The 20,046-nt window shown below is 38.0% G+C and overlaps 1 long non-coding RNA gene across 1 annotated transcript; it reads right to left on the bottom strand.

Moving 5' to 3' along the window:
• Nucleotides 1-1,070: 1,070 nt before the first annotated feature.
• LOC125266703 lies at nt 1,071-17,043 on the bottom strand. The gene is made up of 2 exons (XR_007184538.1): nt 15,594-17,043; nt 1,071-1,308 (listed from the first exon to the last, which is right to left on the bottom strand). It is a non-coding gene; the product is annotated as an uncharacterized LOC125266703 (long non-coding RNA).
• Between the last annotated feature and the right edge of the window lie 3,003 nt (nt 17,044-20,046).

A 20,046-nucleotide genomic window follows, 5' to 3' on the forward strand; every position in this document is an offset into this window, starting at 1 on the left:
CTCTGTGAGGCCTGCATCGAGAGCAATGACACTTCCTCTCTCAAGATCCACAAAGGTACTAAAAACATATCTAAATCAGTTCATGTGAGTACAGTGGTTCAATATTAATATTATAAAGTGACGAGAATATCTTTGGTGCGCCAAAACAAACAAAATAATGAGTTATATAGTGATGGCCGATTTCAAAACACTGCTTCAAGAAGCTTCGGAGCATAATGAATCAGCGTATCGAATCATGATTCGAACTGCTGAAATCACGTGACTTTGACGCTCCGAAAAGCTGATTCATTATGCTCCGAAGCTTCCTGAAACAGTGTTAGTCGTTATTTTGTTTTTTTGGCGCACCAAAAATATTCTCGTCGCTTTATAATATTAATATTGAACCACTGTACTCACATGAACTGATTTAAATATGTTTTTAGTACATTAATGGATCTTGAGAGAGGAAATGTCATTGCTGGCTATAAAGGCCTCACTGAGTCATCAGATTTCAACAAAAATATCTTAATTTGTGTTCTGAAGATTAACGAAGGTCTTACTGGTGAGGAATGGCATGAGGGTGAGAAATAAATGACAGTTTTCATTTTTGGGTGAACTAACCCTTTAATATAAAATGTTGTCTCTGTTACGTATTATCTATGTGTGCATTTCAGATTACAGTTAAGCTCAGATGGAATGGAAACCTTGACACACTGGGTCTACATTGCAAGCGAATGATACAATGCAACATAACTAAAATATTCTCATATTAAATTTAAACATCTGTCTACAGTGCTGCAAGCATATTATGTTGACACTGGAATGTTTTAGTTTCTGTGCATCGCATTGCTTGTTTGCAGTGTAGATAGTGTTACAGTTTAACTTCTGAAAGTTTGGAGTGTAAAAAAAAACAAAACAAATGGTCAACAGTAAATAAGCCTCTTGGGTTACTGGTACACTGAGGGGGAGAGAAGAAAACAAAAAAAAAAAAAAAAAAAACAAACCACTGCTGAGAAACAAAGAATATTATCCAACAATGAAACCTAAAAGTTAATATAGGCAGTTAGGATGGATTTTTTTTTTTCTTTAAATGTATGGCTAGCTTATGGACTTACATTTACCCACACCCATCCAATCAGAGTCCCATACAGCCAGGTATTGAGATAGAGTTTTCTACCTGACTCTGTTAACAGCATTGGTAAAGTGAGACCACCCAAAATCAGCAGAGAAGGAAATGTCTTTGTTAGACTAAGATATGACTTTCGTCCTTCTCCAGGGAACCTGTTCTTTTTCTCAGGGTCTTCAGATTCGTAGAAAGCGGTCAGAAGCCTAAGCAGAGAGAGTAACACATTTAAAACATGTTTTGTACATTTACTTTGATGCAACTAGATTAATGGTAGTAACAGGACTTAATTTAAAATAGTCTAGCATTTACACCAAACAGCAATGTAGCACGATGAATAGCAACATATCTCTTTTTGTCATGTTGTAATGTGCACAGTCTGCAAACAGTTTTATGGTTGAGCAAAGTGAAGAAATTACCCAACATACTCTCCTAAAATATCTCTGTGGCTTGACTCTATTTTACCTACTTTAAAGTACAGTAGGTACTTTACTACTTGAACCAACAACGGTACTTATTTGTTTGTCAAATTTCAGACAGTTGTCAATAACCACTCCCAGATTCTTCACTTGGGGAGAGATAAACGAACTTAATGACTCAAGATCAATTTGATTTTGTGTTCTGGAGTCAGAGGGGCTGAAGACAATGACTTCCGTTTTATCTGAGTTCAGGAAAAGAAAATTATTGGAAAGCCATGATTTAACATCGTCCAGACACGCTAATAGAGTATGGAGAGGAGATTTTTCTTTTCCTGTTACAGGCAGATAGATTTGCATGTCATCTGCGTAACAATGGAAAGAAACGCCATGTTTCCTAAAGATGGAGCCCAAAGGAAGTAAATAAAGAGAGAAAAGGGTGGGAGCTAAAATAGAACCCTGAGGAACACCGCAGCTTAGACTGCCTAAGGAGGAGGTGAAATTACCGACTTTAACTGAGAAGCTTCGATTAGTTAAAAAAGATTTAAACCAACTTAAGACCTCCCCCCGTAGACCGACGCAGGATTCCAGGCGAGAGACAAGAATCTCGTGATCAACAGTATCGAAGGCTGAGGACAGATCAAGCATAACTAAAATAACAGGATTGCCTGAATCAGTAGCCATGAGGATGTCATTGAGGACTCTAACAAGGGCAGTTTCGGTACTGTGCATAGATTTGAACCCAGACCGAAAAGTCTCATAAATGTGATTATTAGTTAAAAAGGATTGGAGCTGTAAAAACACAATTTTTTCCATCACCTTAGAAATGAATGGTAAAACAGATATAGGCCGGAAATTGGCTAAGACAGATGCATCCAGTGAAGGTTTCTTTAAAACTGGAGTGACCATGGCCATTTTTAAGCTGTCCGGGACATACCCTGAATGTAGAAATTTATTTAACAGGGACACCAGTCCCGGTCCAATAGTGTCAGTCAATTGCCTCAAATAACGAGGGTGTAAGTTTTATAATTACTTCATTAACTGATTGTAGAGAGACAGGGTTAAAGGTAGTCCAAAAGGCAGGTGGGTTTCCAAGCGTCAAGTTTTCATGATCAGTTGCTTGTATCTGGGCCCTCAGACTCATCGCTTTGTCACTGAAATGTCTTAAGAAACCTTCACAGAGTGCAGAGGTAGGATTTTGAAAGGTGTTTACAGGAGGATTTAACACTGAATTTATAACAGAGAAAAGAATTTTAGGAGTGTGGTGGTGTTTGTCAATCAAATTAGTGAAGTAGAGAGACTTGGCTTTCTTAACAGCACACTGATACAAAGTCAAACAGTTTTTAAGAATATCAAACGAAATTTGCAGTTTGTCCTTTTTCCATTTTCTTTCAGCTTTCCTACATGATTGTCTTAGAGAGCGAATATTTTGATCAACCCATGGCTCGGATGTAGGTTTTGGCTTAAAAGACTTAAAAGGAGCAACAACATTCAAGACATCCAGCCATACAGTATTTAAAACTTGATAATGTTGTTCAGCATCTAGTGCAGCTAATGAAGATTCAAGTGACATAGAAATGCTGGCTTCATTATAAAGCTTAGTAAAAGCCTCGCAGAAAGGTGGTGAGTAAATACGGGTCTGTCTTGTGTCAGATGCTGCTTTATTTGAGATGGCAGGAAGAGACATTTTAAATATGATAGGAAAGTGATCTGATATGAGAGATTCAATCACTTCATTGTCAGTTATCAGCAGGCCAAGAGACAGAATTAAGTCCAGAGTATGACCTTGGGTATGTGTAGGGAGAGTAACCCATTGTCTTAGATTGAAAGAGTCAATGATGTTCAAGAACTCTGACGTTAGTTGTTTCGATGGACAACACACATGGATATTAAAATCACCTAGTAAAATAATCTGATCATTTAGTGATGAGATCCCCTAAAAGCTCTGTGAATTCTGCTAAAAAGCCTTTAGTTAAATGCGGTGGCCGATATATCAGAGCTAAAACAATGGGGTCATACCAGTCAAGTAGTAATAGCTGGACTTCAAAGCTCGTGAAATTTGCGGACGGCAACGTCCGACAACGGGGACTAAAGTTTTTCTTTGTGATTATAGCTAGTCCTCCACCTCTTCCAACAGGATGGGGAGAGTTATAGAAACAGTAGTCAGTAGGAACAAGTTCTGAGAAAGGGCTTAAATCTCCTACCTTCACCCAGGTTTCGGTGATAAACAGGAAGTCCAGGCAGTGAGAGGAGATAAAATCATTGAGAATAAAAGTCTTGTTAACCAGGGAGTGAGCGTTTATCAGCGCCATTTTTGGAGAATGCAACGCCAAAGTGCCGCGCGAGACCGGGGCTTTGCTCAGAAAGCCAAGGAAAAGCTAAACAGGAAGTCCAGGCAGTGAGAGGAGATAAAATCGTTGAGAATAAAAGTCTTGTTAACCAGGGAGTGAGCGTTTATCAGCGCCATTTTTGGAGAATGCAACGCCAAAGTACCGCGCGAGACCGGGGCTTTGCTCAGAAAGCGAAGATTTGCAGTGTTTACTCCCTCCAGACGAGGTCGAATGACAATCCGCGAAATAGAGTCCTGTAGAAGTCGAACTGGAGAATTGGGAGGAGCAGGGTAGTCAGCTGGAATAGATGTAAGATATCGAGATGACAGGATCGGCGAATACCAGGCCGCAAAGCGGCTCAGATCCTGAGTGAAGCTGAGTGGAAGGCCAGCGCGCAGGTGGATCTTTAATCTGACGACCACTCCGCCGCGTTTCCCACGTCGTCTCCGGCGTTTTCTCGGGATCATTTCCAACGGCTGGCGACGAAGAAAATCTGGAATATCACGTAAGATACTTCCTTGTGTGTAGTCGGCGAAAGTTCCTATTTTCGCTTCGAATACATCCATGTAGCTATTGCAAATGCCAAGAAGGGTCTGACGATCATATACGAGAGAATCAACGTAGGAGTGGGGTAATGTGAGACATCGGGTAATGTGAGACACCCCCTGTATCTCGACAAAGGAACACATTTGTGGTTATGTGACAATTATGTTTTCAAGCCCCTCACATTTCCCCTTGGCCATGAAGGAGAGGACCTCATGGTGCTGTGCTAAGCATGTTTTTTTCACAAAAATATATTTTTTGCATATAAAAGTAAATTTTCTTGCGATCAACTTAATCAACTGTTGTGCCAAAGCAAACTGATTCAGGTAGAAAAACTTATATCATACATGTTGATGAACTATCAACATATAAAACCATGTGATGATGCAAGCTGAAGAGTAGCCTGAATTGCTAAGAGTGATCATTTTTTTCTAAAATGTAGTGGTGAGGTAAAGTGAGACATAAGGCACAAGTTAAATTTAGTCTTAAACATATTTTAATGTAATATTACATTACATATGTTTTATTTTTAATGTCATAAACATTGTAGAAAAGCCATCATGCCTAGGCAAAACACCAGGAAGACAACCTCTGGGGCAAAACACCCCTCGAGGAGAATGATGTGGCACATGTTCCTAAAAGTGATGTGGTAAAGAAGCTGCCTCAACCTAAAAGGCCTGGAGAGATGGAGAGAGCATCTCCTCATCTTTCCCTGTAACCTTCAGGGCTGGAATGTAGAGTAGGCCTAGTTGTAGAGTATGACAGTAGGCTGATGTTCTAATACAGGTGGGTCTAGTCCTGTGTTCTGAGTCCCAGGCTGTTCTAGCTGGTTCTGATTGTGCTTTGCTCTGACCTCCAGACACTAGCTGGCTCTAAGGGTGCGTTCACACTTGTAGTTCGGTTCATTTGGTTTATTTGGTCCGGACCAAAGAAGAAAAAAAACATTTAGTCCCGGTCCAATTAGCGTTCAGATTGGCAATTTTATCACCAAACCAAAAGATACCGAACCTTGAGTTCATTACGTTCAATACATTCACAACGTGATTGGTCAGATTTTATGATGTATTGCCTATTTTGAATTGGAACTTAAAGGTACAATCTGTAAGATATTCGCAGTAAAATATCCAAAAACCACTAGGCTAGTGTTATATATTTTGTCCAGCTGATGACTAACAATATCTCTAATGTTTTCAACTCCTTGTAAATCATGAGAAAATTCCCATTCTAAACAGTGACACGGGGCAGTGCAGTCGCCTGTCAATGACGTTGGTTACCCTTTGTTACCGCCTTTACTGACGTAGAAACCACATGACAACAGTGTCGTGGACAAATGCGGAAGTAGTGTCTAGCGTCCAGCAAACCACTAGCTTGCTTCAAGCTGTTCCTTATTTACTTCTTGCACGTTTTATGGTGGATTGTGTTACTTATTTATGGAACATAATTACTGTTTACAATCTGCCGCTGGTTCTGTCGACAAGGACAGCTCCCGTAAACCTCATACTCATGACCGGAAAAGCGGAAGCGGCGCCGGTGACTGTGTCATAATAAAAGTCCCGCTGCTCGTGAGGCGTGTGTTGATCAATCGCTCCAGCTCCTCGTTCAGCTCCACAACACTCGCTCCTGCTCTGCTTCATACTACAGTAACGTTAATAATCGCATCCATGAACATGAGTTCTTCCCGACTCCAATCCCTATTCTTTTGCACCGTCCGTTGAGATGGAGACCACATGTCCCAAGTTTCTGCTCTAAAACTTGGAGCCATCAAACTACGCCTTTGTTTTGAATAGGCTTCTAGCGACCTCTAGCGGAAAAAAATATTACAGATTGTACCTTTAACAAACATCCAAAACAATGCTGTGTGCTGAGGTAAATGCGCTTTTTGTGTGTGCGTAGCCTGCATGTGATGGTATTTTGACCAGCTGGGAACTCATGAAGAGCTCATAAAATGTGTAAAGTAGTCAAAATAGCGGCGGGAATCCATCCGTTACACACACAAACGAGACGCGCGTCTGATGCCTGTGATGGGCAAACTTGCGACTATGACAAGAAAAACCAAAATGCGTGAGGATTCTATCCTTTTTAGAGTTTCTTTTTAGGCAGCGTTCACATATGTTTAAATGAAACGCGCTAACTGAGCAATCGCACAAGGGTTTGTTTTAATCGAACCAAACATGACAAGTGTGAACGCACCCTAAGGGTCCTGTGTTCTGACCCCCAGACTGTGTTCTAATCTAACTGGTTCTATCTGTCATTTGAATGTTAATTAAAATATTTTGAATTATATTATGTTGTATTTGATTTTGTTCAAAGTTACTTTCAAGTGTTTAGGAAAAAAAGTGCTTAATTGACCAATCCCCATGATTTTGTTACTAGTCCGACATTAGTTCTGGAATGTGTGGTTGTCAGACTAGCTGTCAGGATTCAAACGGTTACAACAAGTGTTGTTATGGTAGTTTCACAGTGGAAAAAGTAAGTGGATCAGTTTACCCCCAGCTGGTTCACTTTACCCCCTTGATTTTTGTGGTCTGTCTCAGTTTACCCCTAAACTGGGGTAAAGTGAGACACAAGATGACTTTTTTAAAAACAATCATATTTTCATGGATCTTCATCCTGAATACATTCTGATCATTTCCATGGCTAGGAAACATCCTGAATTAATGGGAAAGGTGTACATTTTACTGATATATCATTTTAGCTCGCTTAGAGGGGAGCAAATGTAAAAAATGTCCCACTTTACCCCACTCTCCCCTAGTTAGAAGGCAAGAGAGTACAGATTAATAACCGCATACAGGACATGATAGAGAGCGACAGACGGCATGCCACATTCACAGGCGCCATCTTGCCGGAGTTTGCCCAATAAAAATCTGTTGTATGTTAAATACAACCCAGTCACAAGTGAAGGTCAATACCAGGTGGTGCAAAAGGACAGTTGGCACCATTGCTCAGTAAGGCTGAAAATATGACATTTTAATTTCTAAATGAAGATAAAACAAATCAATTACAAATCAACTCATGAACAACTTATGACGGCACGGTTTGATCTTCGATCTCCCACCTACATGTAGAGATTGAATATTCATATTAATTTTCTACCCCTTAACATAAAAATAAATAAATAATCGAGCTGATTTTTTTCTGTTTTTTTTTTTAAATGAAAAACAAAAAGTCCAATATTTAAAAAAAAAAAAAAAAAAATTAATGATACACGGATTATACTTTTGATTAAATCATTCTTTCCTTTTGTTAAAACGTGAAAGCATATTAACTTGTTCCCAATGATTTAACTAAAAACAAAAAAAATCAAAAAAATAACTAAAGACATGGACCGGTCACAATATATATTTATGTGATTTGTGCAGAAAGATGGCTGGCGGTCCATGTACCTTCAGAGAATTTGTTCTCTCATTTTTGTCTTCAAAATGGACAAACAGTTCATTTATCGTCATAAGGGCCGGACAGCATGGAGTGAATTTGACCCTTCTCTTGAACAAACTAATCTCATGTATGTTTTTTCATATTTTTATTTTTTAATTTTTTTTTATTTTTTATTATTTCATATATTTTTATTTTTGTTTTATCACACTTTGCTCTGATTCACCAAATGGATTTAAATGGATTTTTTAGCTTGAATATTCGTTCTTTACATGGGCAGGAATTAAACTCCCCTTTTCACCGATTGGTCAACCAAACATCAAACCGTGCCGTCACCAGTTGATCCTCCGTTTTGTGCAACAGAATAATAGTCTTGTGCTGCTACAGTTGTACTGATTCTTAAAGCATTTATTCCAAGTACATTTCATCTCTTTCTTATCAAACAACCAAACTAACAAATCACTTCACACAAACCATCCCAGGGCAGAGTCTAGAAGGGGCTTACTTCTGTGTAGACATCAGTTAACCTCTGCGAGCCGTGAAATATTAGTTTATCTCATAAATATTAATTTACTTTGAATCTGCACCAACAACTACCCCAAGCCTACATACTTGGCACACTGCCAAATTAAATCACACTGCCAAAGACTGGAGGACAGAGGAGCAAGGAATTGAGGAAGCATCAATTTGAGTATTGAGAAGCACCCCAAGTGGCTGTCTATATGAGTCATTGAATCACACATTCAATCGATTAGTTCAAAGACACAGATTCATTCAGGAATGAAACGCCACTCTCTGCACCTATATGCTCCAAAAAAACAAAAAAAAAAAAAAAAAAAAAGCTATGGACAGGTTTGAGAACCACTGCTCTAATGCATTGTATTTGTTTACTTTTTACACCGGATAGTTTTACAAGCTTTCATCAGAGACAACTGGGATTCACTGATAAGCCACTGTTATTGGTGAATGGGGCTGAACAGACTATCTCCTGCATCGGCCTTCATCCTCCCGTCCCTCCGACAACCGATGATATGGGGCCAAACCAACTATCTCCCGTCCCGGCCTTCATTCTCTCTTCTCGCAGTGCCAATATCTGGTGCCACATTTGGCAGTACGTGCCCACCAATGAGTTCAAGTTGCCTTGTGTGCTTATATTATAATTAGTAGGTAGTCCACAGTAACTGTACAAAATTTTGCAACCCTCTAAGGTGATTAGACAAGCAAGTTGAGAGACCGCAACTTTTCTCGCGAGTGGGCGTGGTTTTAACACCGACAGCGGACACGCCACCAGCAGAGAGCACTGCTTATTTTTTCAAGATTTTGATAACTTATTTCATTTACTTGCTGTTTTTTTTTTTTTTTTTAAATCATTCAAATTTGGCTGGGTGGTTAACATTTTTCTGTGGTGTGACAAACTCAGAACATATTTTAAAATTGTTTTGTTACATGCAAATATAGAAACATATTTGGATTGAGAGAGGTGAGACCATCAGTTTCGCTTTAGCCTAAAAAAAAAAAAAAAAAAAAAAAAAAAATCATTTTGGCTTGACTTATGTTGTTTATAATGAATGCCACTAATTTATGTTTCGTTTTAGTGTTTAATATATTAATTTTATAGCTTCTTTTTCATTCTTGTTCCGTATACAGTTTACTTTTATTCACCGGTATTAAATACATATAAATTAATGTAATTATTTGCAATTACAAGGTTAACAGGTGTTTTTGGTGTAAAATGAATTTCTCTTTCATGAGATAATTTCCTCTTCTTGGCCGGGTTATGTTTTCTCCACGTCATAAACTCTAGGGGTGAGGCTTCGAAACTGTGAATTTTTGGGGGCGTGATATTTAAATGATGGTTTTCAGCTGCCACATTTATCAATGTACGATCATTTGTACGACAGGATTGGCAGAATACAAACATTTGATTAATCACACGTGAACCCTGTCGTAAAATGATTTCTGCACTCAGATCTGTGCTAATTTCTACGTTAGATTGATAAATGAGGCCCATTGTTTTTTTGGACCATCATGGACTGATAGTCCCGGTTTCTTAAAGGTCCCATGACATGCTACTTTTTGGATGCTTTTATATAGGCCAAAGTGGTCCCTAGTACTGTATCTGAAGTCTCTTTCCTGAAATTCAGGCTTGGTGCAGAATTTCAGCCACTATGAGCCAGTCCAACAATGAGCTTTCCTCAGGACGTGCCGTTTCTGGGTCTGTAGCTTTAAATGCTAATGAGAAGGAGAGAGGAGGGGCAAGGTGGAGGGTGGGTATGGCCTTAACCAGCTTGCGGCCACGGTACCATGCGCTAATGTTGACAGTGGATGTAGCAATGGCTCATAGACACGCAGTCGTTCAAGCTTTCAGTTTGACCCAGAATCTGATCCGGATGGAGAAGTTGCAATTCAGCAGCTACAGCAGAATGTCTCCGAAGGGGTTAGTTTAAAACATTGTGTCTGGATACGGTACTTTAGTTGGTTTATGTATGCTGTTACAGTTATTATCATGTAGCTATTGCTAGCCTACATTGTTGGCTTTTTATGTTGTTCTGTTTTGCTATCGTATATATATTATATAATTATAAGCTATAAATACTAACCAGCGCAACTAAATTAGTCAGACCTCTGCTATTATTGCAAATACCTTTTTGGATAGGTGCCGTTGTGGAAAATGTGCTACCATGCCAACATCATTTATTTATTTACATATTTTATATTTCATAAATCTTAAAAGTTTTTACAATCTTTTTTATTACAATTACATCAAGCTCTGCAATCTGGAAATGTGGAAATCGTGTGCGCCATAACACCAACAGCAGAACGGTTATCCAAACAACACAGAAATGTACAACACTCACCTTACAGTGTGTGTATTCACACACATACTTGATGCTGTCTACCTTTACATTAGCGACAGTAACTGGGCTGTATTGGCCCACGCTGAGGAAACAGTCGTCTGTGAAATGTGTGGCGCAGACATACAAAACTATGGGAAGTTGTATCGGCGCATTACCAGAGAAAATACAATTAACCCACTGTTTCTTCATAGGCTTGGATGAAGGAACTAAAAAAATACTTCGGTGTTCTTTTGTACATCCAAACACTGAGCAATTGCCATGCTTCGCTAGTTTACAAGCCATGATGTCTCTCGAGGAAAAAAAAAATATTGTGCTCGAATCTCACTGTAGTAGCTCATTTTCTCATGGGCAGGCAAAGCAGAGATTCCAGATTGGGCCATCTTGGGCCATTTCATTTTCTCAATTTACCCAGGGCTTGGTTTACACCCATCACCTTTTCTAGCCACTGGGGGACCAAATGCAGATGAGGGGAAGTCATATTAATGTCAAAAAACCTCAAAGTGAAATTTTCATGCCTTTAAGACATATATATGAAAAAGAAATATGCAACAGAAATGATAATTACTTCGATGGATGGGATTTAGACAGTACAGAAGGTTGACTAATTAGAAGCAATGGGCAGTTCAATTATGCCATCTGTATATGTAGCTCTTAGCTGTAACTATTGCAAGCTAGTTTCAAAATAACCTCCCAAACACTTTCTGACTGAAGAATTTTCAGGACCTTTCCAAGTTTTCCATGATGGTGGGAACCCTGCTGTGATTAGTAATTGCCAACAGCACATAAACAAAATAAATAAGTGTTCAGTTATGTAACTGGTGTCTGTGATGGACTAGTATGGGATTAGATTCCCGCCAATAGTATGCGGTCACGGATCAAAAAAATAATAGGCATGAATCAAAAATTTAAAAACACAAAAATATATAACACAAACTTTAAAAATTATGTAAAATTATCAGAATGGCAAAGAACTTGGTCACGGATTGAAATATATATATATATATATATAAAAAAATAATAATAAAAAGCGTATTTAAAAAAATAAGCATGAATCAAACTAAACACATTAAAATGATATTGCACAAATCTTAAACTTGTGTCTTTGTTTTCCTTGTTTTTATTACTCTGTACTGTGCGGTCACATTTTCTGCTCATATTTTACTCTTTTGTACGCTTGTGCTGTTTTTCCTCTTTGCTCTTCTTTCCATGTTCCGCTCGTGTTTCCAAATGTTGCAGTTCAAGTTTCATGTAAATTAGGCCAGGCTTAAGCGTCACCATTGGTCCACTAGTTCTAGATTGACAGCTCCTCTAGCCAATCAATCGAAGAGAGGGAGATGACATCACTTCAATGTGACTCATGGCTACTGATGCTCACACTCATACAGGAGAAGATAACAGTCACAGCTGGCAATTTCTGAGCTGGGGTAAAATTTTTATGTGGCAGGACACCGTTATACTGTATATTTGCCTGCAATTTGACCTGTCACCGGTATATACGTCTACGTGGACAATCTTTTATTGTTAAATTCACCATCCTAATGACAACCTGTCACAGTTGTGCCTGTCTGATGATCCATCACTGTTATATTCACCTTTAATGCACTGCAAAACAACTACCACTATGCAGCGGCCTCATGTCGTCACGCTTATGTGTGCCTGCCTCGTCTATACCCGTTATATTACTGTTAGATATTTTTAGTATTCATACAATAATAATATATGCTTGCTTGTCTCTTCAATTCCTGTCTTTTGCACTAGAGAATATATGAAACCTACCTTACTAATATATTTGCTTGTGAATTACAGTTAAAGTAAGATATGCCATTGCAATTGTTTCGATCATTGTATATTGCTCGTAATTGTAAACTGCCTTCATATTTTGTCATGTATTGTTTTCCTGTAAACAGATTTATAGATTGTCTTCCACGTACAGTATGTCATTGACAAGGGTGTTAGTTTATGAATTATCACATTTTAACACCGAGATTATAAAATTATAAAGTTAAGCAATAGCCTATCACACCAGCAAGAGTGTTTTCCCCAATATTAGAGCGAATGCAAATGTTTATTGAGCTGTTGCATAAATCAATATAGCAATAAGTTAATTTTGAGTGTGTTTTTGCACTATTTTGATGAAAGTAGTATCAAACAAAGCCACAGCAGAACAGCGTTGCTCATCTCTGAGCAACACAGCAGTGTTTTGTTAATGAATTCCCAATTTGAACGAGACCTTTAATGAAAGACTCACTCGTAAAGACAGTAACTTGCCACCACCTTCTGGCCATTTAAATTCATATTTCTATAACATGGATGGGCATGCAGAGTTTAGCTTCAACCCTAATCAAACACACCTTAACTAGCTAATCAGTGTCTTCAGGATTATTAATACTATAGACGAGTTTTTATTTTTATATTTTTTAATGGGGTTGGAGCTAAACTCTGCAGGACAGTGGCACTCCAGAACTGAAGTTGCCTATCCCTGATCTATAATTTTGTTTTTAAAGCTATATTTAAAACATTCTTATAGTATTGTTCAATTATGTAGTTATGTAAATAAACAACAAGTGAGTGAATAAATCACTGCATATCAAATCCACCTGGTTTCTGTAACTATCTCCTCTGTAACACTATCGTAGTTAGTGCAGAAATTATACATTCAGTCTTAGAATTAATTTACCAGATTACCTATGATCGTTTAACAACAACAGTTAAGTATATTATCTACAGTAGCCTTAGCATATTAGCATCATGAGTAATATTTTAACACCAAGAGTGCTGCTCGTGCTCGACACTGCTCTCCTCCCCCTCTCCTGTGTTGTACCGTCACGTGACTCACCACTAGCGCTACCACCAGCAGTCAGGCGCGTGCGCCGCTCAGCCGCGCATTTCTAACAGCAGTCAGTCAGAGGCGGAGAATGGCAGCAGAGAGAAAGAGGAGCGTTGTATGGCTGTATTTTCAGGCCGAAAATGAGACAAGAGCGACTTGTACCATTTGTAGAAAGTCTTTAAAATACAGTGGCAATACAACTAATTTGTACAAACATATGAAAAATCACGGACCAGAAAATGCAGAGCTGCAGAAACGGAGAGAGGAGGAGAAAAATCCCCCTACCCCTTTGTGACTTTGTTTATTTAAGAAAAAAATCCTGAAAAGAAGTGCACTAAAGAGGAGAAACATTTTTTGTTAACATGCTACTTGAAAAGAGAATTTGTTTTTACATTTTTTATATTTGTGAAGTAATCATTTTGTAACTTTGTTTATTTAAATAAAACAGAAGTAACCAAAAGTTGTTTCTGAACAAAAGCTTTTGTAGTACTGATTAATAACCCAAAATGCAAATCACAAAATCAAATTAAAAGTCATGAAAATTCATTTAGATTTAGGTTGAAGACACATCCACCTTAATTATTAAAAAGTATCGGTATTGGTATTGGTATCGGCGATACTGGCCCTGTATTTACTTGGTATCGGATCGATACCAAATCTAGCGGTATCGCACACCTCTACTCTCTTTGGTTGACTGGGTAAAGGAGGAGCTGTCAATCTAGAACTTGTGGACCAATGGTGAGGCTTAACCCTTTAAGACCTGAAGGCTTTTTTAGATTTTTTTTTTCTCTGAACGACATACACAAAATAAAGACTCATAACTCCAAAACTGTAGCAAGGAGAGTCAAAAGGTAGGTATCATTTGATATCATTTGAAATTTTTAGAAAATATAAATTACATTAGGACATTTTTATGCTGAGAAACTGCTGATAAAAGACAAAAAATATATAAATATATATTTTTTTTTATAATTTTTCATTTTTTTTTTTAATTTGACAAGGAATAACTCAGGAAGGCAATAACATCAGAGAAATTCTTTTTTGGTGATGCTCTCCTACATGTGAGATGCATCTTGTTCAAATTTTGTGGTGATAGAATGAAGTATAGTAGAATAGTGTTATTAATTTTTTTCGCAGCCAGATGGCGCCCACGAGCAGTAAACTCCGGTTTAGAGGCACTTCTCAGCACTCTTTAGGAGTTTTTCAAAATAGTTAGATGCATTAAAAAGCTGAGATTCTAAGTTTTAAGATGATAGCTATTTTGTGTTATTCCACATTGGAAAACGAACATGGATGGTTCCGGGAACATTGGATACACACTGCATCAAAGAGAAAGATGAGAGACATGTTTTTAGCTAAGCATGTATAATCATTCCGTGAGTAATATCTTGTGATCAACGCAATATATTATGTTGATTTTGGTTCATTTTAATCGTGAGAATCTGCTTTAAATAATGATGTGCCATTTTCTATGATCTGTGCATTTTTCATGAAGTTATGAGCACGTGAAATCTACATGTTTGTACATATCAGTTAGTGGTTGTGCTGTTTTTGTTGTAAACTCATATTACTCAGACTTAGAGGGTGAAAACAACGCAACAGAAGCATGATTTGAACGTCTAAAGTCTCTGGTTTTGTATGCAAAAAGAATTTTTGTGCTACCTATATGGGTTCAGTTTTTATTGGCTCTTAAAGAGAGACATGCAAATGGGAGCGCGGGCGCTCCATCCGGTCTTAAAGGGTTAAGCTCGGCCTAATTTACATGAAAGTCGAACAGCACAAGCATATAAAAAGAGTAAAATATGAGCAGAAAATGTAAGAGCACAAAGTACAGAGTAATAAAAGCAAGGAAAAGAACTTTTAAGAACACAAACACAAGTTTAAGATATGTGCAATATTTTTAATGTGTTTTAAGTGTTGATTCATGCTTATTTTTTAAAATGCGCTTTTAATTTTTCGATTGACGCTTATATTTCGATCCGTGACCACGTTCTTTGCCATTCGGATCATTTTGCATGTATAGTTTGTGTTATATATTTTTACATGCGTTTTTAAATTTGATTCACGCTTATTTTTTGATCCGTGACTGCAATACTATTGACGGGAATCTAACCCCATAGACTAGGGGCTATTTCGGTTACTCACTTGTCTTTGATTTCAAATCTTTCATGTAGCCACCTGCGGAAGAAGATGGGCTCTGCAGGAATTTCCCTTATGTCCACACGGTTGAAGTGGATGTGCACCCTGGGGCACTCCTTGCACAGGAACTCTATCACAAAGAGAAGTTGAATTAGAGAAATGAAAGGCAGTTCAATATCAAAAGACAACAATTAAAAACTGTTTATGAAAGCTGTTGTTTTAGTGCACAATAAATGACAAAATATGTCAGAATAAATGAAAAAAAAAAATTAAAATGGAAAAAATAAACAAACAAACAAAAAAAAAAAACATTTGGTACAATCATCATGTGCTCTCATTTATTGTTTGAACAACAACCTATTGACAGTGGTTTTGTTAGTCAGCAAAGTATAACAAAAAAGTAAATGTCCTGACTGACCAAACTGGATGTTTATGCTTGCAGACCCTCTAAAGACACAAATTGTAGGTTCAAACTAATTATTCACTTGATTAACAACAGCAACAACAACAATCATAACATCTTTCATTCCTACATGAAAATTCTATAGGAGAAATGTTTCAGTCAGGGTTCAAAACAGCCCAGAGCACAGAGTCGGTGCGTTATAAGGGATATCTTCCTGGCTTTACACAAAGAAGATGGTGTTGTTTTGGTGCTGCTTGATTTGACTGCAGCTTTTAACATGATCGACCATAACATCCTCATTTCTCGTCTTGAACATTCAGTAGGGTTAAAGGGCAGTTTTGAAATTGTTTCAGTCCTATTTGAATGATAGATGTTTTTCAGTCAATTATAGTAATACAATCTCAGGTAAAAAAAAAAACATCTTCCTTGGGGGGTTCTGCAAGGCTCTATCCTTTCTCCCATACTTTTTTCTTTATATTTGCTCATATAAAGCATTTTCAGATAGTACGGAGTGTCATTTCATTGTTATGCCAACAACATGCAAATGTACTTACCAATCAAGCACTCCACCAATTCATTTGAGTTATTTCTGTGGACAGGGCCGTTTCTAGCCTTTTTGGCACCCTAGGCGAGATTCCTATTAAACACCCTTCTACATCTCATTTCTCGATTCTCTTCCTAACAGCAGTGGCCACTATCACCAGGAGACTTGTCACTCAGATAATCGCTAGTAATCATAATGCCTCGAAATAGCAAAAGTACGAAATAATAATAGTAATTGTAGTAATAATAATAATAATAATAATAATAATAATAAATATAGCTGCAAGCAGCAATTATGGGGCCAAGCAAAAAAGGCACAGCAAGCCAGCCAAGATGGCTGGGAGCATCAGACCAGCTGCAACAGTAAGCAATTAATGACCTATTAGGATCATTTTAGGCAAAAGAGCTGAAAAATGATATATACAGTCAATAATAAAGATTTAATGGTTTATCACTTTTGATCAATAGGTGGTGCTGTGACCAAATTAATGTGGTATGGTCAGAGTGAGGTAGCAATGACACTCGCTAAGGATATGACTCCCGTGAAAATAAGTCAACCAGATCAAAAGATATAAACATATGAAAAAAACACTAGGTGGCGCTGGTTTGAAACTTCTCAGGCTCCTTCGGGACCTTGTGATGATGAGTCATACCGAGTTTCGTAACAATACGCTAATGTGTTCATAAAATACAGCATTTTTGCACAAAATTCAAAATGGCCGACAACCAAAATGGCTGATATGGGAAAATTGGATATCATTCGACTCGGCATGATGCCCCTAATCTAACAAGACCAAATTTATGATTTTTGGACAAACATATTTGAAGCTATAAGCAAAAATAATGGCTATTTTGGCTTTTTTGAATCTCCAGACCAGTAGGTGGTGTTGCGACGAAACTCAGCATGTAGGCTCTGGTCTTGCTTGGGATGATTTGTACGAAGTTTGGTGTAAATATGATAAATCATTGCAGAGATACAGCCATGAGTCCAAACTGGGTGCTCTGCGTTAAATTAATTTGCGTGTTTTTTGAGAATGGTTGAGTTTATCAAAAAGCTTTTGATAACTTTTTGCCAGAATGGTCTGAAGATGATCTGGTTCAATTTTCATGATAATCAGACCAACAGCCTAGGACGAGTTCGAAAAAGTAAGTTTTTCGCAAAATTCAAAATGGCGGACAAACCATAAGTCGAAACCTAGCGTGTTAGGTATCGTTAGACTCAGCAGGGATTCAGGAGTCTAAAGTCATGACTCTTTTGAAAATAAGTTGACCACACCCATATTGATAAGCATTTGAATATTTGATTTTACCACTAGGTGGCGCTGGTGCAAAACTTCTTAGGCTCGTTCAGGGCATCGTGCTGAAGACTCATACCGAGTTTTGTGACGATATGCTAATGCGTTCATAAAATACAGCATTTTAGCACAAAATTCAAAATGGCCGACGGCCAAAATGGCTGATATGGTAATAATGGATATCATTCAACTCGGAATGATGCCCTGAATCTGACGTAACCACATTTATGATTTATGGACAAACCATTCAGAAGTTATTAGCATAAATATCCATTTTTCATATCTCTGGACCAGTAGGTGGCACTGTGCCGAAACACTGCATGTTGCCTCAAGTCATGCTTGTGATGACATGTACAAAGATTGGTCAGAATACGATAAATTGTTTTGAAGATATAGCCTTAAGTGTGATTTTGCGAGCTTTCGGTCGAATTCTTTTGTGCCCTATTCGAGAACGGATGGAGCAATCAAAAAGCTTTTGATAACTTTTTGCAGTCATGGTCTGAAGATGATCTGGTTCATTTTTTGTGAAAATCGGAGTAATGCCCTAGGAGGAGTTCGAAAAAGTAGGTTTTTCGGAAAAATCAAAATGGCGGGAAAATTTTCATGACGGAAAATGACGACATATAGTGCAATCGATTCGTCTTGACCCAAGGAATCAGAGGAAAAAAAGAATTTTGTTTCTAGCCCATACGGTTCAAAAGTTATTAGCATAAACAGAAGTGCAACTTTGGACAGCTGGTGGCGCTAGAGGGATTGAGTTAGAGACTCCAAATTGGGTATGGACACAGTTCAGACTGTCCTCTAACTGTGTGCCAAATTTCACAACTTTTTACCATACGGTTCTATGGGCTGCCATAGACTCCAAGAGCGGAAGAATAATAATAATAAGAATATAGCTGCAAGCAGCAATTACGGGGCCAAGCAAAAAAGGCACAGCAAGCCAGCCAAGATGGCTGGGAGCATCAGACCAGCTGCAACAGTAAGCAATTAAAGACCTATTAGGATCATTTTAGGCAAAAGAGCTGAAAAATGATATATACAGTCAATAATAAAGATTTAATGGTTTATCACTTTTGATCAATAGGTGGTGCTGTGACCAAATTAATGTGGTATGGTCAGAGTGAGGTAGCAATGACACTCGCTAAGGATATGACTCCCGTGAAAATAAGTCAACCAGATCAAAAGTTATAAACATATGAAAAAAACACTAGGTGGCGCTGGTTTGAAACTTCTCAGGCTCCTTCGGGACCTTGTGCTGATGACTCATACCAAGTTTCGTAACAATACGCTAATGCGTTCATAAAATACAGCATTTTTGCACAAAATTCAAAATGGCCGACAACCAAAATGGCTGATATGGGAAAATTGGATATCATTCGACTCGGCATGATGCCCCTAATCTAACAAGACCAAATTTATGATTTTTGGACAAACATATTTGAAGCTATAAGCAAAAATAATGGCTATTTTGGCTTTTTTGAATCTCCAGACCAGTAGGTGGTGTTGCGACGAAACTCAGCATGTAGGCTCTGGTCTTGCTTGGGATGATTTGTACGAAGTTTGGTCTAAATATGATCAATCATTGCAGAGATACAGCCATGAGTCCAAACTGGGTGCTCTGTGTTAAATTAATTTGCGTGTTTTTTGAGAAGGGTTGAGTTTATCAAAAAGCTTTTGATAACTTTTTGCCAGAATGGTCTGAAGATGATCTGGTTCAATTTTCATAATAATCAGACCAACAGCCTAGGACGAGTTCGAAAAAGTAGGTTTTTCGCAAAATTCAAAATGGCGGACAAACCATAAGTCGAAACCTAGCATGTTTGGTATCGTTAGACTCAGCAGGGATTCAGGAGTCTAACGTCATGACTCTTTTGAAAATAAGTTGACCACACCGATATTGATAAGCATTTGAATATTTGATTTTACCACTAGGTGGCGCTGGTCCGAAACTTCTCAGGCTTGTTCAGGGCATCGTGCTGATGACCCATACCGAGTTTTGTGGTGATATGCTAATGCATTCATAAAATACAGCATTTTAGCACAAAATTCAAAATGGCCGACGGCTAAAATGGCTGATATGGTAATAATGGATATCACTCGACTCGGCATGATGCCCTGAATCTGACGTGACCACATTTATGATTTATGGACAAACCATTCAGAAGTTATTAGCATAAATAGACATTTTTCGTATCTCTGGACCAGTAGGTGGCGCTGC

The sequence above is a fragment of the Megalobrama amblycephala genome, linkage group LG4, assembly GCF_018812025.1.
Source record: "Megalobrama amblycephala isolate DHTTF-2021 linkage group LG4, ASM1881202v1, whole genome shotgun sequence".
Classification (NCBI taxonomy): Eukaryota; Metazoa; Chordata; class Actinopteri; order Cypriniformes; family Xenocyprididae; genus Megalobrama; species Megalobrama amblycephala.